The sequence below is a fragment of the Cnephaeus nilssonii genome (assembly GCF_951640355.1).
Source record: "Cnephaeus nilssonii genome assembly, chromosome: 7".
In the NCBI taxonomy this organism is placed as follows: Eukaryota; Metazoa; Chordata; class Mammalia; order Chiroptera; family Vespertilionidae; genus Cnephaeus; species Cnephaeus nilssonii.
In genome coordinates, this window is record NC_137078.1 from 55,620,782 (window position 1) to 55,648,257 (window position 27,476).

The 27,476-nt window shown below is 43.7% G+C and overlaps 1 pseudogene across 1 annotated transcript; it reads right to left on the reverse strand.

Annotated features, from left to right (window-relative positions):
* Window positions 1-13,551: 13,551 nt before the first annotated feature.
* Window positions 13,552-13,883, reverse strand: LOC307102696 (non-histone chromosomal protein HMG-14-like; annotated as a pseudogene). Its single transcript has one exon. The product of its transcript is annotated as a non-histone chromosomal protein HMG-14-like (transcript).
* Between the last annotated feature and the right edge of the window lie 13,593 nt (window positions 13,884-27,476).

Genomic DNA, 27,476 nt, shown 5'->3' on the forward strand with positions numbered 1-27,476 from the left:
TAAATTTCAGAGATGCTCAAGCCTGTTATACCAATGAGAATGACTCCCTAGAAATGGGGGAGAATAATGATGGAAGAAAAAGTCCTTGGGATGACAAGAGGGGATGGCTTCTGGAGAGATTGGCCTTTGTCATGGCCAAGTTTCTTCCTTTACGGTAACAAGAAGGAACAAGGAGATGGGTACAGATTCATTTAGGCTTAGGAACGTAGTGGTGGGAAGATGAAGCAATTTCCTTCTGAGTCAAGGCCATAAGTGTGAGTTAAGGCCATAAATAGAAGTGGGGAGGAATAGGCGATTTGAGGAGCGTGTTAGAAATGACCATTTGGAGAGTGCAGCACGGATCCCAACAGGAAGTGTATGCCTATTGCCTGTACACTGCCTTCCACATCAGCTAAACTCGGTGCTTTGTTGGCTGAGGGTTACTTACTCTCGTGGCTGTGGTCTGGAGGGGAGAAGTGCTCACTGTGAGTAAGAGTCAGCAGAGGAGACAGCTGTCTTCCTGGCAGTCTCCTCGCCCTAGATCTGCCGTCAAAAACATTGCTAGAGACCTGTTTACAGCATTTTGTAATCCATGGAGGGTTTGCTTGCTAATCTAATGTTTCCAGCTAGGCCACTGCTAAACAGAACGTTTTCTCAGGTTGTTTCAGTTTGGGGCATTTGTACATGGTGTTTAAAAAAAAAAAATTTTTTTTAACAAAAGCTTCTTTAAAAAAAACAGTTAATTTTCTATTGATTTCAGAAAGAGGAAGGGAGAGGGAGAGAGAGATAGAAACATCGATGACAGAGAAACATCCATCAGCTATCTCCTGCACACCCCGTACTGGGGATGGAACCCATAAGCCAAGCATGTGCCCTGACGGGGAATCGAACCAGTGACCTCTTGGTACATGGGTCGATGCTCAACCACTGAGCCACACTGGCTGGGCTGTACATGCTGTTTTTGATATGCACTGAATTGATCAGTTGATTGCTCCTTCTGTTGTACGCCCCCTCTCTGTGCGATACAATCATTTGGATTATACTACATGTGTGTGTGCATATATACAGAGTGTCCCAAAAAATGTGTATATACACTTTAACAGCTAATAGCTCAATTGGCATTTCTTTCTTTTCAGATTTAACCCACTGGAATTAATAACTATTCAAAGTGTGTATACATTTTTTGGACTATATATATATATATATATATATGCATATATATAAAATATATATGTATATATACACTATAATATATGATATACTATAATAGTATTTCCTACTTACAATATAATTTGTGCTTTACCTTTCTGTCTGAGATTGTAGGCATTCGTAAATGCAGTATGAACTAATCAGTCACTCAAAATGTATTTATTGAATACTTATCATAGTGCTTGGGAGAGAGGCTTTAGCAAAAAGTGCAGACAGACACTGCTCTCAGGTCATTGACAATTTGGTTGGTAAGACATTATATATATATATATATATATATATATATATATATATATATATGTATGTTAAGAAAATGGTGTGGTATAATATCAACATACAGAATTTGGAGCTGCATTGGAAGTCTATAGCAACTAATTATATTTATGACCTTGGATAACTTGCTTTACTTTTCTGTGCCTCGGTTTCCTTATTTATTAAAAAATGGAGGCTTGGATTATTATGAGAAATAAGTAATATAGGTATCATAGTACTTGAGCATAATTAGAGCTCAATAAAGTTGACCCTGCTGCATGAAAATACCTTGTTAGTGAAGTGCCACATTCGAAGTGCAGACAGTTGTTCTCTCATCTGTAAATGGAGACCATAGCAGCACCTTCTTAGGGTCATTATGGGAATTGTGCTATAACAATACTACACGGATGACCTGTATTATTTCACTTGGTTTCCACAGTAACCCTGAGGTGGGAAGATTCTTATGCCCATTTCACAGATGGGCATACAAACGAAAATAGAGAGAGATGAATTAATTTTTACCAAGTCACACAACCAGTACATGGTAGAATCAAGGTTTACAAACCCAGGCAGGTTTTTAACTAGATGTTAGTAATAGCAGTGGTATTAGTAGTACCAGCAGTACCAGTGGTACCATTAGTACTGCTAATAGGTATAGGAATCACAAGTAAAGAGAGATCATTTTGGTGGGAGTGGGCACAACAGCTTCTTGGCCAGAAGTAGGCCCCTTTAACCCCTGCAAAAGGTCTGCCTTATAGAAGAGTAGTGTAAGATGAGGCCAAAAAAGATGGTTAGGGCTGATAGAGAACTAAATACTGGAACAAGACAAGTTTGTTGTGAGCAAGGAGAGTTTTTGATCTGCTGTGACAGCCTGGAACTTGAGATATACTAGTAGGTAGTAGTAGGATTTGTGTGCACAGAGGTGGAAAAATATATAATGTTTTACATTCTTACAGAGCTTTTGAGTTTGCCTACAGTTTTTACATCCAAGGTTTTTGCTGATGCTCACAATAACCTAGTCATTAGGGTAGAAAGGTAACTCCCACTGATTATCACATGTGAGATGCCTACTCTCAAGTGGATACTTAATCAAAGTCACTTTCTTGTTTATAGACAAGACAACAAGGGTCAAAGATGTTAAGTAACTTGCCCGAGTTCACAGAGCCAGTAAGTGTTGGAGCGAGGACTTGGACACAACTCCTTTGCTCGCAGCTTATTCTGTTTTCCACACTCTACATTATCAGCCCGATAATTAGTTCTACATAATTCATCCAACAGACACGTGAGCCGCCACTGTCCGTCTCATATAGTATCAAGCTATAGGAATGCGGAGATAACTATGTGTAATGCCACAAACCATTGGGGAAAATAAACTATTTTTAAGAACCGAATTTGGCAAGTGCTGAGACAGTGGTGGGAGCACGAGGGGTTCCAGAGCGGAGGTGGGGGAGGGGGGGGATGGACAGGGCTTCACAGGGAAGGTGAAGTTTGAACTGAGGCACCATCCAAAGCTCTCCCAGATGGTCTAGTCTTGCACTTCACCTCCCAGGATGTCACGCTGGAAACAGGGCGCTTCTAAGAGGAGGAACAGCGTAAGCAAGAGACAGAGGGAGCAGAGGGATGTGGCAGCCAGGACGTTGCACCCCAGGATCTCCCTCTGAAAGAACCAGGTGTGAGGAGTGTGGGCGGGGACAGCCTCCAGCTGCTGCCCCTCCAGGGCCCACCTCAAAGGTCAAGCGGAGGGGACACTTCCGGGGCTGCTCCTGGCCTTGTCAGGGCATGGAGAAGAGCCACGTCACTCCTGCCCTCCAGGGGAGTCTCGAACCAGCACTCTTCCCTGGGGAGCACAGCCTGACCAGCACTCAGAGCCGCAGTCAGGCAGCCCAGCGATTCCTGCCTGACCCTCCTTCCTCCCCCTCCTTTTGCAGGTGTCAGATCCACATCACCCTGCAAGGCTCTCTCCACCTCTCTCCACTACCCTCTCCTTGAGCTGACACAGTCAGACAGGGGGAGACACCAAGGGCGGAATATTTGGAAATGCAGTACCGTTGTTTTGTAAGGGAGGAGAGGACCATGAAGAACGCCATCGTGTTAGGAGGAAACTCAGCAGAAGCCCTGTCACCACAACGTGGAGAGAACAAATCTCAGGAGGATGGTCTCCCGTTGGATTCGGGAGAGGAAATAGGGGTAGTGAGAATCCTCACGGCTACATGCCAGGCATAACAGTGCTCCAACAGTGCTGACTGGACGAATAAACAGAGATGGAGAACTACTAGGGCATTTAAGCCAGCAGCTGCAGCAGAAAACCCCCAAGTTCTCAGTTGGTTTTATCCTGCGAAGGTTTGTTTTTTCACTCGCAGCAAGACCAGTGCTGGTCAGGAGACCTTGCTCTGCGGCTGTCCATATAAAGCAGGCGTTGCTGTGGATGCCGAGACAGGGAGGAGGGAGCATGGGGTTGGAGGATTTTTTAAGGTCTGACTTGGGAGTAGTCTGCATCACTTCTTCTCACACCCCATTTGCCAGAAACCCAGACACATGGCCTCAATCTAACAGGGAGGGAGCGGGAAGGAAAGATCTGTTCCTGGGTGAAACTAGGCTGGGTAAACCCACAGAGCATTATCTCTGCCACATGTAATATGCCATAGTGCTTGGCAACTAGGAACTTACTACACACCTTAAAAAAGATGAGTGTATACATGAAGGGTTGGGGAAGGATGGGGACATTAAATTAAAAAAAAATGTTTTTATTCCTCACCCGAGGACATGCTTAGAGAGAGGAATAAAGAGAGAGAGGAACACTGATGTGAGAGAGAAACCAACTGAGCCACTCTGGCCGGGCAGAGACAGGGACAGGGAAGTTTAAACTCATCCAGTATTTTCGTAGAGTGAGCAGACAGTCCAAATGCAACAAGTGAGGGGGGGGGGTGGGGAGGGGGGCGGGGGAGGGTGCAAGGAACTGGAGGTAACTCAGCTCTGCTTCCAGGAATCCTTCCGCGCTACCCACATCCACCCTCTGACCCCAGGCTTGAAAATTGCTCTCTCAGCTCCCACACACCCTTTGCATTTGCCCACCCTGCTCCTGTATGAAGCACCGGTTCTCCTCACCAGGCCCCTCGCTCTGTAAGGAGGGGGTGGTGTATGTATGCCTGCATCCCAGCCCCTTGCACAGTGCCTGGCACCAAGTCACTATCTGTTGTGTGAATGAAAAGCATTCTCTTCCACTTTGGAGACTCTGGGGTAGGGGACATGGGGTGGAGAAGTGGCATCCCTCCTTTTTCAATATTTTTTTAAATTGTGGTGAAATATACATGATAACCATTTTAACTACTTTTAAGTGTATAGTTCTGTGGCATTAAGTACATTCACATTGTTGTGCATCTATCACCACCATCCACCTCCAGAACTCTTTTCATCTTGCAAAACTAAAACTCAATGCTCATGAAACAACTCCCCATTACCCCCTCCGCCCTGCCCCTGGCAACCCCCAGTCTATTTTCTGTCTCTATGAGTTTGACTACCCTAAGGGCCTCCCATAAGCAGAATCATATAGTATTTGTCTTTTTGTGACCGACTTATTTCACTTGGAGTAATGTCCTCAAGGTCCACTGACGTTATGGCATGTGCTAGAATGTCCTTCCATTTTAAGGCTGAGTAATATTCCATTGCACGTATATATCACATTTTGTTTATTCATTAATCTATAGATAGACACGCTGAGTGTGCTCAGACACTTGGGTTGCTTCCACCTTTTGACTATTCTGAATAATCTGCTTCGAACATGGGTGTATGAATATCTCTTCACAATTCTATTTTCAATTATTTGGGGGTACATCTAAGCTTTCTTTAATGTGCTTCAGGTGATTTGATGCACAGCTAGGGTTGAAAACCTTCTTTCATACAGAAGAGAAGAGAGTTGAAGGGAATGATGTAGGAGTTGGGGGAACGAGTGACAGTGCATGGGGCAGGAGACAGGCGCGGGAGAGATGCTGGTTACTGAGAGGAGTTTATTATGTCCAGAAACCAAGGAGATGTGACAAGGAGAAAAGTCACAGGATTCTGAAAAAGAGAGGATGTCAGATGACCTAATTCCTTAAGTAAAGGTGATGTCACTGCTGACCAGTGCAGGAACTGGGGTGAAAGTGAGGTTGGAATTGAGGAAAGAGAGGGTTGATTCATAGTAGTGGTGAGAGGAATGCAACTGGGAGATGATGGCAAGATAGATGATCAAAGGACAGAGACAAAGAAAGGACCCAGTGGAATATGTGTGAGGAGAGGGGGTCAAAGCGGAAGGAATTCCTTTTTATTAAAATCAAACTCATAGGAAGGCAGAGAGTGAAGAAAGTTTGTGGCAAGTGTGCTGAGAAATGGATAAAAAATCACGAGAAGGCTAGCGGGATGTTGCGAGGGCCCAGCTGGACATGTGGCGGGTCAGGTCACACGGTGGGCTTCGGGGATTCAGGGCCAGGTGGAGAAAATGGATCATGGAAATGATCCAGGTTTGGAAATGGGCCAGGGGATGTGGCAGAAGGTCAAGGGAGGGGAGGGAGGCCAAATGCCGAAGTGCTGAGCATTGCATACCTAAACAAACCCACGGCATCACAGAGCTTTCCCAGTTCAAATAAGGAGCATTGCTGTCGAAGACTTACACACTATTATCTTATCCCATCCAATCAATCGCAATGTTCCTCTGAGCCTGCCCTTGCTGAGAGCCCTCTCTGTCTCTAGACTGTCTTCCTAGCCAGGGAAAACTGACCTTCTAGATCAAGGTCATCCTGGCTGCATTGAGGAACCAGAATTCTCCCTGGGTGCCTGCCTCATTGCTCAGCGGCTGCAGCCTGCAGCCAGTCCAGGGCCATCAGTAACAGATGGCTAAGACCTCAGGGACCCCCTCAGTGAGTCGACAGTGACTCTGCACTTCTAGAAATCCTTGCCCTTTCTACTCTACAATGGCAGCTGTGGGCTGCAGTGACCAAGTCCCCAGTGATCTCATTTTGAGCTCATCTTTGTAAATAGAAAATAATCAGAAGTTTTCTAAGCAATTGTACTGGAAAATCCATTCCCGGCCTCCTCCCTTGCTCCTCTTCCTTTCCTCCTCGATGACCCACTCTGTCTTTTTGATCTGGAACTTCCTTTATCTGGTATCTTCTGGCAAATATGAAGCTCCGCTCCGACTTCCCTGTGATGCCCCATTTACCCAGAGCCTCTGTTGGCATTGCCTCACCTCTTTCCCCTGCTCTGCGGGTCTCCGCTCCCTCCCTGTGTAATTGCTCAGACGACCTCCTGCCTGCTCTGAGAAATCTGTCAGCTGCTGCCTGCTGCTTGCTGTCTGTTATCTTTTACTTGCTCCACTGGGTTTTTGGCTGCCCTGTGGACATTGCTGCTGTTCTAGGACTAGATATAGATCTGTTTGTTTTTCGAAGTAGCCTCTTACACTAGCATTTTGCTGTCCATGTTTTATTGCTTTTCTCTCTGTGTTTTTCCTCCTTGTCTACTCCCAGTTGAGAACAGGAGTTATCAAAAGCGCTCCAGAAGGCAGGCAGCCTCGGGAAACCACTATCTTACCAGAGTCCTTGGAAGTGTTCAAAGTGACAGTGTCCTTCAATTACAAATGTGCAGGCAGTCTGGCAACTGGCCAGCTGACTCTGGGACAACCCAATCCTGAGAAGATATGGAGAAAATGAACTCCGTTTAACAGATAAAATAGCCAGACACAGTTAACTGTAAAATCTGTCGGGCGGGGGGAAAAGAAAAAAATGTAACAGGAGGTGTCCTCTTGTTCTTTGTTTTGCATGTGGTTTCTGACAATGGGGAGTGAGGCCACTCCAGGGCTCTTCTTAGAAATTGCCCATGACCCTCAGTGCTCCATTTCCAGCCCACCTCCACTTCATTCCAGCTCAGCAGAGCTGCTGACCTTTGACCCTTCTGTTTGCTTCTAGAAACTGCTGTTGGCCCTGGATTTTCTGTGTTTGCACCGTCAGCACTCCCTGGGGATTTAGGCTGTTTCGATTCTTGTCTGCACCAGGTACAACACCCCACAGCTAGTTTTGGTCCCATTTTGAGCTCATTCTAGGGGCTACCCGCAGGCTCTCCCTCTAGGCCCAGCCTTCAGAAGCTGTAGGGTTTGGGAGATGGGGGTGGGTGGGCCACGGTGCAACACAGTTCACAGGGAGTATTGGAAGGATGCTTGTCCTTGGGTGGCAGAAATGAGAGAAGAAAGAATATAAAAGAAAGAAGTGGGAAGAAATTTAGAGTAAGTTCTTTGCACCCGGCCGACATTGCTCAGTGGTTGAGCATGGACCTATGAACCAGGAGGTCACAGTTCGTGCAGGATGTAGCCGATGGATGGTTCTCTCTCATCATTGATGTTTCTATCCCTCTCTCCCTCTCCCTTCCTCTCTGAAGTAAATAAAAATATGTTTTAAAATATTTTTTTTTAATAAAGGTGAAAAAATTACAGTATCAGTCAAGTAGTTAAGAATATCATGGGGGTGGGGTGGGGAGAATATCATGAATCCAAAATTTGTAAAAGTCCTAAGAAATAGGAACAAATGTTGACTCAAATATTAGAATTGACCATGAGAACCTGTGTAAGAATCAGATCCGTGGCAAAATGTAATAATAATCCAGACCAATTCACAACGGGCTTAAACTATTTAAGGTAAATACCCCTTCATGATCAAAAGAGTGAGGCTGTCTGGCCTTACTCTTTCTTTTTTTGAAATAATTTTTATTTTATTTTTTCGATCACCATTTATCCCCTCTATGCCTTCTTCCACCTCCCCCCACCCCTGCCCCTGACCATCGCTACACTGTTGTTCATGTCCATGAGTTCTCTCTCTCTCTTTTTCCCCTCAATCCCTCCACCCCTGGCCTTACTCTTTCATTCTTTCACAGACCTATTTTACAGATATTTTTGAGCACCAGCCAAGCACCTGCCTCGTTCTAGATGCTGTGGGAACTATAAAGAAGTAGAACACTTCGTGCATGCCCTCAAGATAGCCAGACCCATGAAAGTTAAGTTAGGAGAATGAAACAAAGGGTACTGCAAGAGAACTTGACTAAAAGGTACCATGTGTCTTCATGGGGAAGCACCCTGGGGACCGGCGGGGATCGTGAGGGTTCGTGGAGAAGGTGAGCCTGGAAGAGACCTGCTACATAGGTAAGACTGAAAGGGAAACGAGGAATCCTGATGCTTAGTGAAGATTTACTGAGTTCTCGTTACACATGACAAACTTTAGAAGAGCTGTCTCAAGTTAAAATCAACAAAGGATACCTTTGCTGGCTTCCAAAACCTTGGCAAACATCTGGTATCTGGCTGTTGGGGTAAGTGCTCAGGTGTCCCGAGTTTCAGATGTTTTATCACATTACACATCAGGAAGGCATGGTCTTTGACCTGGAGAGCAAGGATAGAGGTTCCCGATGCATTCAGCGCCAATAATAGAATGCTTGGTTAACAGCGGGTTAATCAATAAAGATGTTTAATTATCTCACTAAACAAGAAGCCCACAGTTGCTATAGCTGCCCACCTATATCATGAATAGCTGCCCAAGCTATTTCTTTCACTGCCACCATCAATGGAAGATTTTCGCGTGCCTTTAGGCGTGTGTCTCTCCCCCCTCCCTTCCACCCCATCCCCCCACCATTGGCACAAGAATGGCGGCTGCAGCCCCGCAGAACTGCAGCCCAAGCCTGCAGAAAGGGGCAGGGGCCACCGGCGTCCTCCTCCCATGGCTGTCTTTCCACCCAGGAGGAAAGTCTTTGACGGGGTTCTCCAGCAGATTTCCCCTAAAACCTCACGAGCCAGAACTGAATCAGATGCCTATGTCTAGCCAATTACTGGCAAAGCCACCTATGATTCATCCTCTTAGACTGGGGTAGACGCCCAGCTTTCATGAGATCAAGGGATTTCTGCTCACCTTCTGAATAAAACCAGAGTTCTCGTTGGCAGAGAAGACAGAGGGCATGATGGGTGAGCACACAGTGAACAAAGTCTGCCACCTTCACCAAAGCTAAGGGTCCCTGCCAGCGCGGCTCCTTTAAAGGCTGCCGCCTGCGTCTTCCCGTGCTGCAGCCGCCCCTGACCCTGGCCTTGGTTTACAACTCTTCCCTTTCCCCGCTTCTTAAAAAGTATTGTTCCTGCAACGGATCTGATGTATGCAGGAGAGGTAACTGAAAACTCCCATCAGCCAACCTTATGCAGAGAAGTCGCCTTGGCCATACCCCGTAAAATTGGTGAATGAATGTGCTTTTGTATGTTTTTTAAGTTTAAAAACTATTAAAGTTAGGAGTCATTTTTACAGCTCCCCTCCTTTACTAAACTGGCTAGAAATGAACCAACTAATCTCCAGATAACTGCTTTTAGATAACAGCGCTCCTTATATTATAAACTTTAGGGTTTTTCTGTTTGTGTGAGTTTGTGTTTAGGGGTTTTTGGGGTTTTTTGCCCTAAATTCCCTCCTGCAGCAAATTTCAACCTTTTTTTTATCTCATGGCACACCAAAAAATATATTTTTTGCCGATCTGACAAAACAAATAGGTATAATTTTTATTCCTTCACACTGGAATGCTATTGTTGTGTCAGCTGTTGCCTTTTTTTTTTTTTTTTTTTACTTTGACAATCTAAGGGAAAAGAGGTCAGTGTCCCTGACTAAATAGTCAGGTATTACATGTCTTAAAAATTCTTGTGGTGCATCGCGTGAAAAGCGCTGTCCTACTGGATTGAAATCTAGTGGGTGGAGCTCATGTCTTCAACAAGCCTGTGCCCGGAATGCTAGAACTGTGCATTCCACACAGTAGCTACTAGTCACACATAAAGCTACTGAGCATTTGAAAAGTGGCTAATGAGACTAAGGAACTGAATTAATTGTATGAAGTTTTAATTAATTTAAAATTTTAAATCTGATTCAGTTATTGGAAAACTTTTAAGTATGCTTGAAACAATTCAGGTATGGCAATCTACTTTTCCCACTGTAAATTTTATTGTGGGGAAGCATGGGACCTGGTTGGAAGGTCTGTAAGGAGGAATCTCTGAAAGGTCGGAGGCCTCTGGGGGACCTTGCCGAAGGCAGCAGCCCCTGCTTGACTTTTCCAAATAAGTCTAAGCCCCCGCCCCCACCCGGGTGTTTTACTATAATCTTTATGTTTAGACTTCAAAACGTCCTTGTTTGAAAGAAACTACAGATGCAAGTGCTTTCTCGAGGATGCTTACCCTGTTGATAGTATCTAACAGTTAATTTTAGTTCAAGCTGTAGCTGTTGTGACAATAAAAGCCGAAGGAGGCAGGTGAATAGGGCTTTTTGATCCTAAAGCAAAACAGCCCCTTAGCCTCTCTTTCGCAGAAATGTGTGTCAGAGTAATCTGTTCATCTGTCGCTCAGGGTCTGCGGGTCAGCCCCGGCATTTTATGAAATCTAGATATAGACTGACTATTTCTGATGAAACCTTAGCATCTGAGTTTAAGTGTGCCGAAAGTGTAAAAGACAGGATTTTGAAGCCTTAGCATGGAAAAAAAGTGTAAACAAAAAAATCTCAAGTTTTTATATTGCTTACATAATGCAAAGGTAATATTTAGAACATATTGGGTTAAATGAAATATGTTAAAAGTAATCTCACCTGTTTCTTTTTACTCTTTCAAAGTCACTGCTAGAAAACCTTAAGTTACCCACGTGGCTTGCATTGCGTTTCTCTGGGACAACACTGAACTGGTAAATAGCGAGCACTAGAATGCTCACTGACTGAATGAATGCATGAGCTCAGTGACTTGACCAAGGTCACTTAGAAAAGCTGAGTCTCGGGTGCCTTTGATCCCCACTCCCTCTTTCTTTCCACCATGCCTTGTAGTCTCCTCTGTGCCACACTCTGCTTCCTGGTCACGTTCTCATGTCCACCTGCAGGACAGAGACTTCCCCCATGGAGGTGAGCTTTGCAATCTGAGGGGAGGGAAGGGCATCTGTGTTGAGGTTCTATAAAGGCAGAGGCTTAGAGAAAACGGAGCCCTTTCCGGAGGCGAGAAGGAAATGATTTAGGATGCCAAATCTCAGCGGGCACTTGTGTTTCATATTTTACCGTTTCTGGGTGTCTTTCCTGAGCTCTCCAGTCATTTCATTGTACGTTCTCATTCTGAAAGTTCTTTCAGTAAAAGGGTGGTTTTACACTTCTGGGCAGATTTCTTGCTATTCCCAGGGCTCTGGTGACACAAAACAGACAGGAGTAACGTAGGCTGCGTGCGCACACTGGGGGAAAGGCGAGAAACGGGCCACCCACGCTGCTTGCTGCTCGCCGGAGAGGCTTGGCACTCTCGTGGCTCAGAGAGCAATGCCTTTGTTAGACCCTGACCCAGAAGGCTTGCTGGAACTGCACCGAGACCATTCTCCAGACTGTAATCATTACAGAGCTGAGCCTCCCCCGGAAAACACGCACAACGCCATCTGGGCCTGCGAATCACACGCTGCAGTGAAAGCACAGCCACTCCGTTATTTGCCATTTTTACGTCCTCCTGTTCACACTGAAAGTGTCTTCACTTATGAAGGATTTCATTCAATAGACATTCATTCAACAAATAGTTATTGAATGCCGTATTGCTGTGTGCCAAGCAATGGGAGTGCCTGAGATAACACATACTGGTTTACTGGTCTGAACCAAACATAAATTACTTCTGAGGCTGAACTACAAGTGCAATATGCCTAAATGTGCCTGAACTATCAGAGGCGAAGAGCGGCACAGATAATAACTTTTAAGAGTATAGGCCAAAGCTGCATCTTTACAAAAATAGTATACTCGCCATCCTGGTTCAAAACTAGGGTTTCTCTGAACCAATTGTTTCATCTCTGCCAGTGGTATTAAACATGTTGGTGTAACTCCAGGAATCGATTTTAAGGAAATAATCAGATAAATGGTCAAAACATTACACATAAGGGTGGTCACTGCAGTGTTAGAGAGCAAAACCATGGAAACCCTCTAAATGTTGAATAAGAGAGGTTTGAAAAAATTGGGGCCAGTCTATATGGTGGCAAATCATGATAAATCAAGTTCTAAAGAATATATAGTGATGTGAAGAAATGTTTTGCCTATATATTAAGATTTAAAACTTGGGCTATTAAAACATACATGGTATATGTTGTCAATTTGGGGGAATATCGACATATGCAGAGAAAATAAGACTAGACAGCTATATAATCAATTAACAGTGTATCTCCGGGGGGGGAGGGGTTTGTGTGAAATTATGCATGCTTTTAAAGTTTTTCTTCTTTACACTATACATTTTTAAATGTTCTGCATAATTGTTTGCTATTTTTGTAATAAGAAAAGAATAATTTTTTCTTTTATAATTGTGACTTTATTGATTGTTTTGAGGATAAGTACACAGACATTCAATTTCTACACAATTCTTAACATACAAACCAAAAACCTAAAGAGTCGTGTAGTTGTGATGCCTTTCTAAACAGTAATTCCAGTGACTTTCCAGCTTAAAATCGGAAGGCTAATTTTCCTTCATAGATATCAGGTACCAATATCTTCAAATGTTGATACGCTGTTATATCAAAGTCCCACTAATTCACAATTTAATATCATATGCACTACATAATCTCATTTTCAATTTTTCGCAGCACATTAACAAAGTTACTAGGAAAACTGGGCTACCGCACCAAAGATGACAGAGTGCACAAAACTCTGACAGGGAGAGCCAAGATCAAGAAAACAATTCCCAAAACTATGAGACTGGAAGTAACTGAAAATGTTCAGGACATAGTAAATGCACGCCTGACTCCAAATTGCCATTTAGTATGCTTTGCATTATAGGATATAAATACTACCCCCGTCTATGGAATGTTAAATTGTCACCAAAGACAATCAAAGTCTCCCATATTCAATATGTCGTTATTTTCTGGTTGTACCAAAAAATAAACAACCAGCAAATTATCTTACCTTTTTTTCAAAAAAAAAAAAAAAAGCATTTGCATTTTAAAAATAGGGTGGGGTACAATCCTACCCCTCTTAACAATATTTATAGAGCTATTAAAAACCTTGCATTTACGAAACAGTTGATAAAAAATATCCCTTCGGATTGTGCAAGAAGGACGAAGGAACCCCTGATAGGACATGGTATATGATATTAATTAGACTTGGCTTCTTGCTCTCCTGCTTCATCTGAGTCTGGACTCTCCTGGCTTTTAGTTTCTCCATTTTCTGCAGGTAGATAGATCCTCATTAGTTTCCTGGTTAGCCACTTCGACCCCTTTTCCCTTTGCTTCCCCACCCCCACCCCCCACCCTTTTTTTTTTTTTTTTTTGCACTTTTTTTGTCTGCAGATTTATCCTTTCCTGCTGCCTTTTTTGGCTTCGTTTCCACTTTTGCAGGAGCAGGTTTAGCTGACAACCTTGCAGATTTCCTCTTGAGCTTCTCCTTCAGCACCCCCTTGGCGGAGCTAGCCTTCCTCCTGGGCATTCTGAGCTGCTGGGGCCCGCGATGGGGGCAGTGGGAAAACCCAATAATAAAATTTTAAAAGAGATCTGGTGCAGTGACATTACTCTCCTCTGTGGAATTATAAATATTTTTTAAAACGAGTCACCCCCTAACATCTCTGCATTTCTTTAAATACTCCCTCTGGGTCTTCACACCTAACTTTATTTAAAACTTTTGAACCAATTTGTAACATTGTGATAAATTATGTTTATGGCACATTGCAATTAAATCCATAAACTCACTTCCTGATATCACATGAGGTAATACCACCTACCTCCCCAGGCGACTGGGAAGACAGCACGATACAAAGAATGCCGGTGCTTGGCCCATAATGAGCGTCTCTACTTGATTCCCTCCCCCTCTACCTAGATTTATTCCCCTCGCCACTCTCTGCTTTGCATATTGGTAATAAGTAATTAGTAATTATAATAAGTAATTCATTTCTTCTTTTTATAAGTAATTTATTTCTTCTTTTATTGTGGTAAAATATATATAGCATAAGCATAAAATAACCACTTTAACCATTTTTAAGTGTACGTTCTTAGCATTTAGTACTTTCACATCTTTGGGCAACAATCACCATCATTTATCTCCAGGACTTTTCATATTCCCAACTGTAACTCTGCACCCCTTAAACACAAACTCCACATTCCTTTCTCGTCCCAGTCCCTGGCAACCCCCATTCTACTTTCTGCCTCAATGAATTTGATTACTCTAGGCACCTCCTATAAGCAGAATCAGACAATATTTGTCCTGTAAATGGCTTATTTCACTTAGCCTAATGTCTTCAAAGTCCATCCATGTTGTAGCACATGTCAGAATTTCTTTCCTTTTTAAGTCTAATATTCCATTGTATGTGCCTAACACATTTCGTTTATTTATCTGTTGATGGACACTTGGGTTACTTCTACCTTTTGACTATTGTAAATAATACTGTTACGAGCATGGGTGTACAAATGTCTGCTTGAGCAATTATTTTCCTTGAAGTAGAGATGGCTAGATCAGATGGTAGTTCTATTTTTAACTTTGCAAGGATCTTCCCAACTGTTTTTTGTTAGTGGCTGCACCAATTTACATTTTACAGTGTTGTTTTGTATTCACTTGTTTTCTCCTTAATTAAGTTATCATCTTGAGATCCAGGGCATCCACTTCTGAATTCCTCAGAGCAACTAGAAAATTGCCTCAAGCATTGTAGATGCTCCATAAACACTTGATGAATAAAAGTTTCTTTTTTCCCTAGTTTGTAGAAGCTCATTTCCACTCTTGGTGTGTTCCTTCTTCTCTTCCTTCAGCTCTCAGAGACTGTGGTTTAGTGGACCTCTGCTAATCATTTCCTTATCTTTAATCATTTGTAACCTTTGGTCAGGCAGCTCCTTCTTTCCGTGCCATGCAGCTGTCAAGAGCATGCCACTGGAGTCAGAAAGACTGGCCTCAAGTCCTGGCTCTACCACTTACAATTTATATGATCCTGGACAAGATTCTAACCTCTTCTTTCAAATGTTATTGCTGCATAACAGGACACTTCAAAACTTAGTTGCTTAAAACAATAATCATTTTATTATTCCTTACTATTCTGTGGGTCTACTGGGTCAATTCTTTCCCCCATGTGGTATCTTCTGGGATCACTCACAGGGCTGCATTCATCAGTGAGCTTGGCTAGGGTTCAAATGACTATGAGGGCATCAGTCCCATGCCTGATGGGGTAGCTAGCATCACCGGGGGACAGCTGGGTCTTTCCCTCTTTCTTCTTAGTCTTTCGTAAAAACTGGCCCCTTTTTCTGTGAGGACTCTGTCTCTCTCAACAGGTTATTGAGATATTTCCAAAACCCACCTGACACCATTCATAGTTATTACAATATTATTGATTATACTAGAGGCTCAGTGCATGAAATTCATACACGGGGGTGGGGGTGTGTGTGTATGTGTTCCTCAGCCCAGCCTGCACCCTCTCCAATCTGGGACCCCTCAAGGCCCGGTGGGATTGGGCCTAAATGGGCAGTCAGACATCCCTCTCACAATCCAGGACTGCTGGCTCCCAACCGCTCATGTTCCTGCCTGCCTGATTGCCCCAACTGCTTCTGCCTGCCAGCCTGATCACCCCCTGTCCACTCCCCTGCCAGCCTGATTGATGCCTGCTCCCCTGCCCGCCTGATTGCCCCAATTGCCCTCCCCTGCTGGCCTGGTCACCTCTAACTGCCCTCCCCTGCCGGCCTGGTTGCACCTAATTGCCCTCCCCTGCAGGCCTGCTCCCCCACAACAGCCCTCCCCTGCCAGCCTGGTCACCCCTAACTGCCCTCCCCTGCTGGCCTGGTCCACCCCAACTGCCGTCCCCTACAGGCCTGGTCACCCACAACTGCCCTCCCCTGCTGGCCTGGTCGGCCCCAACTGCCGTCCCCTACAAGCCTGGTCACCCACAACTGCCCTCCCCTGCTGGCCTGGTCGCCCACAACTGCCCTCCCCTGCTGGCCATCTTGTGGTGGCCATCTTATATCCACATGGGGGCAGCCATCTTGTGCATTAGAGTGACGGTCAATTTGCATATTACTCTTTTATTAGATAGGATTCTGTATGCAGTGCCTTACATCCCTGTGACTATTTTGTAACTACCCATTTGTACTTCTGAATCCTTTGCCTTTCTCAGCTAGCACCCACACCTCTCCCATCTGACACCCTCAGTTTTTTCTCCGTGTCTATGATTCTTTCTGTTTTGTTCATTTGCCTTGTTCTTTAGATTCCACATATGAGTGAAATCATATGGTATTTGTCTTTCTCTGACTGTTTTATTTCACTTAGCATAATACCCTCTAGGTTCATCACGTTGTTGTAAATGGTAAGATTTCATTCTTTTATATGGCCATGTAACATTCCATTGTATATATGTACCACCACATTTTTATACACTTATCTATTGATGGACACTTGGGTTGCTTCCATATCTTGGCTATAGTAAATAACACTGCAATAAACATAGGAGTGCATATATCTTTTTGAATTAGTTTTCTTTCAGAAGTGGAATTGCTGGGTCATAAGGTAGTTCTATTTTTATTTATTTATTTTGTAGGAACCTTCACACTGTGTTCTATAGTGGCTGCACCAATTTGCAACCTCACCAAAAGTGCATGAGCACCCCTTTGCTCCACATCCTCACTGACACTCATTTGTTGATTTACTGATAATAGCCCTCCTGACTGGTATGTGGTGATACCTCATTGTGCTTTTAATTTGCATTTCTCTCATGATTAGTGACATTGAGCATCTTTTCAGATGCTCATTGGCTCTCTGTGTATCCTCTTTGGAGAAGTATCTGTTCAGGTCCTCTATTTTTTAATTAATTGTTTGGGGTGCGGGGGGGGGGGGTTGTTGTTGAGTAGTTTCAGTTCTTTATAAATTTTTGGATATTAACACCTTATCAGGGATATCATTGGCAAATATCTTCCACATTCAGTAGGTTGTTGTTTCTTTTTGTTGATGGTTTCCTTTGCTGTGAAAAACTTGTTAGTTAGATGTAGTCCCATTTGTTTATTTTTTTCTTTTGTTTCTCTTGCCCAAGGAGCTATATCAGAAAAAATATTACTAAGAGAAACGTCAGACAGTTTACTGCCTATCTTTTCATCTAGGAGTTTTATGGTTAAGGGTCTTACATTTGTCTCTAATCCATTTTGAGTTTATCTTATATATGGTATAAGAAGGTGATCTAGTGTTTTGTTTTTTATGTATCTACCCAATTTTCTCAACACTATTTATTGAGTAGACTGTCTTTATCCCATTGTTTTTGCTTTCTTTGTCACAAATTATTGATCATATAGGCATGGGTTTATTCTTGGGCTCTCTATTCTGTATTATTGATTTCTGTGTCTTCTTTTTGTCAGAACCTTGCTGTTTCAATTGTTATAGCCCTGTAGTATAGTTTGATATCAGGTATCATGATGCTTCTAACTTTGTTCTTCTTTCTCAAGATTGCTATGTCTATTTGGGATCTTTTGTGAGTCTATATAAATTTTAGGGCTATTTGTTCTAGATATGTGAGAAATGCCATTAGTATTTTGGTAGGGATTGCATTAAATCCATAGATTGCTTTGGGTAGTAGGGACATTTTAATGGTTTTAATTCTTCCTATTCATGAGCATGGTATATGCTTCTATCTATATGCATCTTCTTCAACTTCTTTCTTCAATGTCTTATAATTTTTTAGTACAGGACTTTTCCCTTCTTGGTAAATTTATTCCTAGGTATTTTTTATGCAATTCTAAACTGGAATGTTCTCATGTTCAACTCTAATTTTTCTTTCTGATAGTTCATTATTTATACTAATAAAAGAGTAATATGCTAATTAGACTGGGAGACCTTCTGGACATCCTTCTGGACAAAGCCAGGGGCTTGGCTGGCCTGCAAACCACCCCCAAATGGCCCTCAGTCCCTCGCCCAGGCAGGCAACCCCCCCCCCCGAGCGGGGACCCTCACCTCGATGGGGATGTGGTAAGCCTGCAAATGGCCCTCAGCCCCTCGCCCAGGCTGGCCATGCCCCCGATAGGGACCCTCACCCCACTGGGGGCATGGCCCCTCACCCAGGTCAGCCACACCCCCCAGTGGGGACCCTCAGGATAATGCTGGCCTGGTAAAATGAACTTGGGAGTTTTCCCCCCTCTTGAATTTCTTGGAATAGTTTGAGAAGGATAGATGTTAATTCTTCTTTGAATATTTGGTAAAATTCACCTGTGAAGCTATTTGGTCCCAGACTTATGTTTGTTGGGAGTTTTTTGATCACTGATTAGATTCATTGGTAGTAATCAGTCTGTTCAGGTTTTCTGTTTCTTCTTGATTCAGTCCAATCTACTCTATTGTTGAAAGCAGCCACAGGTCAGTTGAGACTTAACAGGAAGGGAAATAGACTTAACACTTGGTGGGAGGAAGGGCATGTGCACTCTGGAGTGGGAAGAATTGGTGGCCATCTTTGCAGGCAACCCGTCATCTCTAAGCTTCTGTTTCCCCATTTGTAAAATGGGAGTAATAACAGTGGCTATCTTTATGATTAGAGTGAAGATTCAATGTGATAATGCTTGAAAGATGTGCATTAATTATGATTGCAATCATTATTATTATTGCTATTTTATTCCAATCAGGGTGAAAGTTGTTCAGGTTCCTTCTAAAATTCACTTCTCTTTCTTTATTCCATAAAATCAATAACATGCTAATCATCACCCAAGGAGTACTGGAATCAACACAAAAATCCCTATTCTCCCTGGCACAAGCCAGGGCTGGCCTCCCCGGGGAATCCTCAGGGCTTTCCAAGTCTACATGCCTGCTTTCTGCTTCCCTCTTGAGGTGTGGCTCTTGGAGTGAAAGGTCATCACTGTCTCTGGAGTTCACCTTCAAAATGCCAAGAGCTTTCTGATATGTGTTTCTTGTGAAATCAGTATTGTGCTTCTGGAAAATTGTAATGCCTTCTTTCTTTGACATTTCATTACATACTTTCATGAAAGAAAAATAAAAAGCATAGGATAGCACAAAATGCACTATTTCTTAACTCTGATATTCAAAGAAAATGTCATTTCTGTGCTGTTCTGTCTTCCTCACCAAATTGTATTGTTGAGTGGGAGAAAAGATCTGCTCAAGAGTCAATCTGATTTAAAGAGTAGTTTAATCTGATCATTTAAACCAGTAGTTGGCAAACCATGGCTCTCGAGACACATGCGGCTCTTTGGCCCCTTGAGTGTGGCTCTTCCACAAAATACCACAGCCTGGGCGAGTCTATTTTGAAGAAGTGGCATTAGAAGAAGTTTTAAGTTTAAAAAATTTGGCTCTCAAAAGAAATTTCAATTGTTGTACTGTTGATATTTGGCTCTGTTGACTAATGAGTTTGCCGACCACTGATTTAAACAGTTCCTTTTAGAGGGCATCATGTCTTTGGTAAAATGCTCTGTCTCTTAGACAGTCTGTCCTCCTCCTGGTTTCCTCACTAAGATGGTCTCTGGATGTAAAGGGTTGGGGGTGCTGTGGCTATCGATGCTTTCTGGACTCATGGAAGAGCTAGAGTCCTTGGGGCCATGTCCTATCACTCCTTTGATCTCCAGGGTAGTGCCCTACTCCACCTGCTTGCTGCTTGTCCTACAGACATTGGCAGCTGATGTCTGAGGCTGGTAACTAGTCATTTTATCACTCTGGTGGTAGCACTCCTGGTGGTGATGCTGGTCTGATTCCATGTCAGCTGAGTTCCTGTGGGTGCTGTGGCCACTCTGAGGCCTGGCCATGGCTCCCAGGCTATGCTAACTCAGGCAATCAGCTCTGCAGCCCTCTATCCAGAACTTCACCCGAATACAGCAACCTCTCTGGCATTCTGCACGGCTCAGTCCTCAGCCCCTTCTGGATCCTGCCTCGCTCTGGTTGACCACACTGCCAGCACCATCACATCATCCTTTAGAAGTTTGCTCTCACAAATAATGCCTTGTGGGGCAGGGGGATGCTTTCCAGGAACAGATACACAGGAGTGGAATTGTGGGATTTTAGGTTATATTTTAAGATGGTCCCTTATTTACCTCCAAAGTCACTATTACCAATTTATACTTTATTTTTGCATAGCCAGGTTAGTTCTAAAGATTATCAAACTTTATCAAGTTGGCCAATCTGATGGCTGTGAAACAGATATTTTAGTATTGCTAAGCATTTTTCTTGCTTATTGACCATATCTATTCTGTGAATTTCCTGTTCATATCTTTGACTTCTTTTTCATCACTTTTTTCTTTTTTTTTTCTTAAGGATCTATATATCTAAATGTCTAGTCAGCTTGGGCTGCCATAACAAAATACTTCTACTGGGTGGTTTACACAAGAGGAACCTATTTTCTCCCAGTTCTGGAGTCGGGAAAGACCAAGATCCAGGTGCCCACCAGATGGGTGTCTGGTAAGAGCTCTTCCCCGGAGTTGCAGACAGACTCTTGCTGTGTCTTCACATGGCCTTTCCTTGATGTGTCCATGTGGAGAGTGAAAGACCTCCCTCTTATTCTCCTTATGAGGCCACCAACCCTATCCAACTATGATCATTTAACCTAACTACCTCCTCAAAGCTTTCTCTTCAAATAGCATCACCTTGGGGGTTAGAGCTTCAGCATAGCAATTTTGGTGGAGACACAATTCAGTCCATAGCACCAGGATACTATCCTTTTGCATGTTGTTTAAGTTTGCATATGTGTGTTTATGTGTATATATGCATATGCATATATTGCATTTTCTCCTAAACCATAAATTGCCTTTTAATTTTGTTAATCATATCTTTGGTCATAGAGAAATTTTCACTTTAGTTTAGTCAAATGTACTCATCTTTTCTTCTATGGCCTTTTATTTTTATGATTTATTTAAGAAGGCCTCTATACCCCAGAGGTCACAACCATACTATTCGTTCTTTCAGATTTTAGTAGAAAAACTTGCTTATAAGCCTTTTGTCTCTGATGCCCTTTTCAGGGGCAGAAAGGAGGTACATTTTAAATTATTAGTTCAATTTCTTTAACGGTTGTTGAACAAATTTTGTTTTTTTTTATATTTTCCTTGAAAATCATTAATTTCATGTGGGTCTCAAATTCATTGGTGTAAAGTTGTTCATACCATTCTCTTTTAAATGTGTTCTTTACACATGTACATCTGTCCCTTTTCATGCCTGATATTGCCTAGCATTTTCTCTTTTTTATTAATTGTTCTAGCCAAATATTTTTACCTTAAAAAAGTGAACCTGTGGCCCTGGCCTGTGTTAGAGCATCAGCCTGTGCACCAAAGAGTCTCGGATTTGATTCCGGTCTAGAGCATATACCTGAATTGCAGGTTCGCTCCCCAGCCCCAGTTGGGGCGCCTGCGGGAGGCAGCCAGTAGCAACCAGTCAATGGATGTGTCTCTCTCATGTGGATGTTTCTCTCTCTCTGCACCTCCCTCCCTCTCTTCTTCTCTCTCTGAAAAGCAATGGAAAAAATATCCTCAGGTGAGGATTAACAACAACAATAAAAAGCAAACCCATGGTTTTAATTTTGCTGATTTTTTTCTCTATCTCATTAATTTCTGTTTGTATACTAATTAATTCATTTCTTACTATTTACTTTGGCTTCATTTTTTTTTTCCTTTTCAATCATTCTTATGATCTAATAAACAAATGCAAGGCTAGAGTTTTTTGTTTTTTTCTGAAAATTGCTTTGGCCAAATCCCATTGGTTTTGATGTGTGCTATTTTCACTGTGGTTCAGTTCCAAGTAGTTTGCTTCCTCTTTAAGCCAAGAGAGCTTCAGAAGTGTGTGTTTATATTTTAGAAGTATAGACTGTTTTTGGCTCCCTGTTTGCTAATTTCTAAATTTATTGCATTCCGGTCAATGAATGTGGCCTGTATAATATCAGTTTTTTAAAATGTGTTCCTATTTCCTTTGGGCATAGAACAGAGCAAATTTGGTGAGCTCTGCATGTGTGCTTTCAATTTAAAAAAAAAAAAAAGCTCAATATTGCATTATTTTTACCTTCTGGTATTGTCATAGCTCCTGATAGGCAATAATTTAGTTGCATTTAATAGCAAAACTATCAATGACTCATGCACTCAACAGATATTTAGTGAGTGCCCATATGTTCTAAGCACTGTCAGCTGTGGGGGACACAAAGGTGAGCAAAAACAGACATTACCTGCCCTTATGGGTTTATAGTCCAGTGGGAGAAGCAGACCGAATCACACAATCCCCTTAGTGAAACAATGGGCCGAAGAAAAAGAATGCATACGACAAAAGATCCTGCCCCAGAGAAAACAGAGATAGAAAGGGGAGGAAAGAATAAGTAGGAAAAGGGCTGGGGAGGGAGGAGAAGAGCCTTGTAGGAAGAGCCGCATGTTGTGAGGCCCTCTGTGCAATGTGAACAGGCGTCCCGGGGTCCTGGTGGCAGCCAGTGTGGCTGCAGCGCCCCAAGCAGCTTGTCCATCGTGCTGGCCAAAGCTGAGTAGGGGGGTGGGGGGGTGTGGGGGGGGAGAGGGATGAAGACATACAAGGCCTTCTAAAGAATTTGTGTCTCTATTTAAGAAAAATGAGAAGCCATTACAAGAAGTTAGGTAGGCTTATAGAATCACATTTGTGGTTTTAAAAGATAACTTGAAAAGACACTGGTCATGTTTGTTCCAGGGAGTATTTTTAACCCTGGATGTTGTACACATGATGTTGTACACATAGGGAGCAAACTTCCCTTCCTGCTCCCTCCCTTTGGTGAAGTTGGACTAAATATGTTCCAGGAAATAATCACCCTGTGTATTTTCTATTAGAGGGCTGCAAACCACCCTGTACGTTTGGAACCAAGCCTGTTGGTGGTAGATTATTATAACAACAATAACCCCACAGTGAGAATGGCAGCTACTGCCCTGGCCAGGTTGTCAGTTGGTTGGAGCGCCATCCCGTATATACACCAAAAAAGTTATGAGTTCGATTCCCAGTCAGGGCACATACCTAGGTTGCAGGTTTGATCCCCAGTCAGGGTGCATATAGGAGGCAACTAATTGATGTTTCTTTTTCTCATCAATAAAAAAAACATATCATCCGGTGAAGGTAAAGAAATAAGAATAAAGAACGACCGCTATCATTTTTTGAGCATTTACTATGTGTCCTAGCCCTGTGCTAGACCCTCTATAACTCTATCTCACTTAATTTTCACAACCAATTTATGAGGTGTGTTCTTTTTAACCACACGTGTCAATCATGATGTCTGCCACCCCTTGTAAGGAAAACTCCTATGCCTATCACCTCGGCTGACTGGGGTTGCTTTCAGTGGCTTTGATTTGTCTAATGTGATCATCCTCAAGCGCGCGCGCGCGCGCACACACACACACACACACATACACACACAGAGACACACACACAGACACACACAGAGACACACAGACACACACACACACACACACCACCCACTCTGATTAGATCAGGGGCGGTACCGGCAACCAATCCCACTGGCCAAGCAGCAGTTTTTAGGGTATCATAATACAAAAAGCCTCATCCAAATAGACTCTTACTTTTAGAAATTTCAAGTTGGGATATATAAAGGAAATGCGTTAACTACAGAAATGGATGTTGAAAGCTCAGAGGCTAGAGAAAGAAGCAATGACGTGCCTGAGTGAGTTGAGGGCAGAAGTAAGTCAAAGTGTAAGCAAGCAGAAGCTGTGAGGCAGAGACAAGACACTTGGGGGAGGATGGAGAAGCTGGTGCAGAGAGGGAAGAGAAGCAGACTCAAGAAGCACTAGAGAAAAGTCCACACTTTCATGCCCTGGCCCAATTCCAGCCTCTGAAAGTCCAGCCACTGAGTGTTTCCTGCTTTGCATGAGATGCCTTCCTCCCTCACCAGGCCTTGCCAGAAGCTCATTACAGAGCGTGTCTGAAGGAGTCGCTACTCCATGCCACACAGCATTCTCACGTGCAGATGAAGACACAGAGGCTCAGCGAGGTTAAGTAACTTGCCCAAACTGCCACAGCAAACAGAACAGACATTCACACTCACATCTGTTTGGCTCTGAGGCCCTCGTCCATAGGCATACTGTGACTGTTACAGCAGCAGAAATTATATGCTCAGAAATATCTGCTCAGACCTTTAGCTTTTCCTACCTTGAAAACAAACATAAGGGGCACACAACTTTCAAATTAGTAAACCAAGAGACTTGCCATTATTGGCCCGTTGGTAAGTATTATGGGTTAACCATATTCAACATAAGGGGATCATTGCTTCTGAGTATACTGAAGGAAATCAGTGCTTTGACCTAGTCAGCTATTTATGTGTGTGTGTGTGGGGGGGGGGGAGTGGGAGGAGGGAGGGACAGGGACAGAGGGGGCAGGATTGGGAGCAGGGACATGTCAAGAGATAGGTTCATAATTTCTCTTCCAGTCACTGGTTAGAGCCTTACAGTTCTGGGACCTGGTTATCCATTCACTCAGGGAATGGCCCTGGGAGAACTGGGTCAGGCAAGAAGTTTCCAGCAATCATTAGATTGCAGCTAATGCCGTTTTTGGTTGTGGAGAAACAGAGCGAGGTGCCAAATCAGTCCTAACTGTGGTTCTCCATGTAGAACGTCCTCTTCCTTGTAGAAAGGTTTCCAGGTGAAGTGGCAAGGGGAGTGAATCCAGAACAAATTCTGTGAGTGTCTAGTCAGTATGAGGCCTCGTGCCGGGGAGAGCATACATGTCTGAGTCACAGATGCTCCAGGCCTGGCATAGGTTGCCTTCGCTGTGGCGCAGCAGGAAAGCTCTGAGGCTGCAGGCTTCTGGTCAACCAACAACCCCTTCTCTCCTGAGACCCTTCTCGCAGCCGTGCACCGGCCAATCACCTCTCCAGATCGTTCCAAATCCTGTGTCGAGGGCAGTGGGGATCCTCCTCTTTGGTGTCCCTTCTCCCAAAGCCCTGATGTGTCCTGAGCAAATTGCAGCTGAAGGCATTTCTTTTCTTGACCTTTGCCAAACCACCTTTTACCTAATTCCTGGTGTTTTACTCTGTCGAGAGGGGGTGTGGCTATGACCCAGAGAACAGACAGACCCACAGAAGCGAGACAGATTGGGAAAGTCCCTGGGGACACAGCAAGCGTCAGTTGCATGTCCCATGAGGGTCGGCCAACGAACAGAGTCAGAGTCCAGTGAGAAAGATCGAAACTGAGCCTTGCAGGCCCTGGGTCCATCTTCACGCTTCTTCCTTATCCACAGCCCACTGCACTATCACTTAACTTCTTTTTTTAAATTTACTTACTAACTTAATTAAATAAAACCTCATATCAGTACAGTAAATAATGAGGATCACTTGTCAAAAATAAAGCAGGAACCCATAAAAATAGCTTTAACTATTAACCTATTTGTCCATGTTTCACCTAAAATTGTAGCTCACTGCCACGAGAGGTGCCTGGCTCCCCTTTGACTGCCTTCGGCTGGAGCATCCGGGCCTGACTGGAGTTAGCCCTGCATGTGGGTCCTGTTTCCACCAGCTGTGCTTGAGAGACCCACAGGGCGGTGGCAAGCTATCTGAGCCTGTTTCCTTCCTGTCAGCTGAAGACAACAATAGTGCCTGCTTCGTACGGGTGTTGCAAAGATCTGAGGAAATATTGCAATGAGAGCACACAGCACAAGACCTGGCACATATTATACACCCCATAAAAGGCTGTCTATTTTTTCTAGAGTTCTCCCCACAAATGAACTTGTGCTTTTCAGATCACCCATCACATGTTTATTTGGGAAATAAGGTTGTCATGGGTAAGACCAAAGTTCAACTTGAAATAGAAGGCATCTAAATTAAAAACTGTGAGAAAGGTATAATTACAGTACTATTATTGCAAAGGACGAGAAACAGTAAACTAGAACAGTGGTTCGTGAGGTCCAATTAGCCAAGATTAAGGAGGCTTGGGGATGCCTCGAACAGAAGGTGTTGTCCCCATCCTCCTTAGCACAACCTCCCTCTCTCAAATAACCCTATAGAGAAAACTAATGCTAGATTCTGGGCAGCTCAGGCTAGAAGCAAATCAGGTCTGTCTGAGTCCAGAGCCCAGCGTCCTCAGCCCCATTTGTCACAGCCTCAGTCACAGGTCCGGGCTTTCTAGTCAGCTCCAGCCAGGCCCAAGGCAGTCAGGATGCCTCTCAACCCAGGTCAGGGGGGCACACTTGTGGCCAGTCCCCAGCCTCCAGCACAGCAGCTTCCAGACATTCTGCCACAGAATTTTCCCAAGTGAAACAACCCCTTCCTGTACAGCTTAGTTCCGGCCGCCTTGACCTCCTCTCACTTTCAACCACTTCCTTTCTTTCTCAACACCAGCTTCCCTTTACAGGCCCGAGCATCTTCACAAGGTCACTGCACCCATCTTCCAGGATCCTAATCTATCTATCTCTTCTCCTCTCCTTCCTCCTGCCATCTTATTCTCCCTCCCTCTCTTCTTTCTTTCACAAATGTTTATGGAGCATTTACTAATGGGCTAGGTATTGTGCTAATGGTTACATGTATGTGGTGATGGGATCCTTGTTTTTATGGGATGTTTACTTTAAAAGGAAAGACTAACACTCACCAATAATTCCTCAAATAATTATTTAATTATGCTGGCAATAATGCTGTAAGTAAGGGATTCAAGTTAGTCAGACTCAACAGCACTCATCTGACATTTTCCACGTCCAGTTGGCATATCTAATGCACTGGATTGTGGACTATCCTAAGGAGGGATTATGTCTGCTTTCATCATATCGCCAGCATCTAGTACAGAGCCTGGCATATATACACAGTATACGCTCAGTAATTACTTGTGGAATAAATGAATGAAATGCTTTTAAATATACCCTGTGAGTGCTCATGTTTACAGGGGAGTCCTGAGGGAAAGTCAGAGGTAGCCGATCTCCCCTTTCCCAGCCCCATCCTCTCCTCCCCGACCCTACCAACAGTCAAGCAATTCATAGCCAACTAGATGCCAAAGATAGGAGGTGTCAAGGGATGCAGGAAGTCAAGCATCCTTCTGCATTCCCTGTCCTCAGCTCTCCCACTGATGAAAACCTACCCAGGAAGCCCCTTCCAGGAACCACCAGCTTTGGGGACAAAAGAAGGACACTCATTCTGCCTGGCTTTGCGGC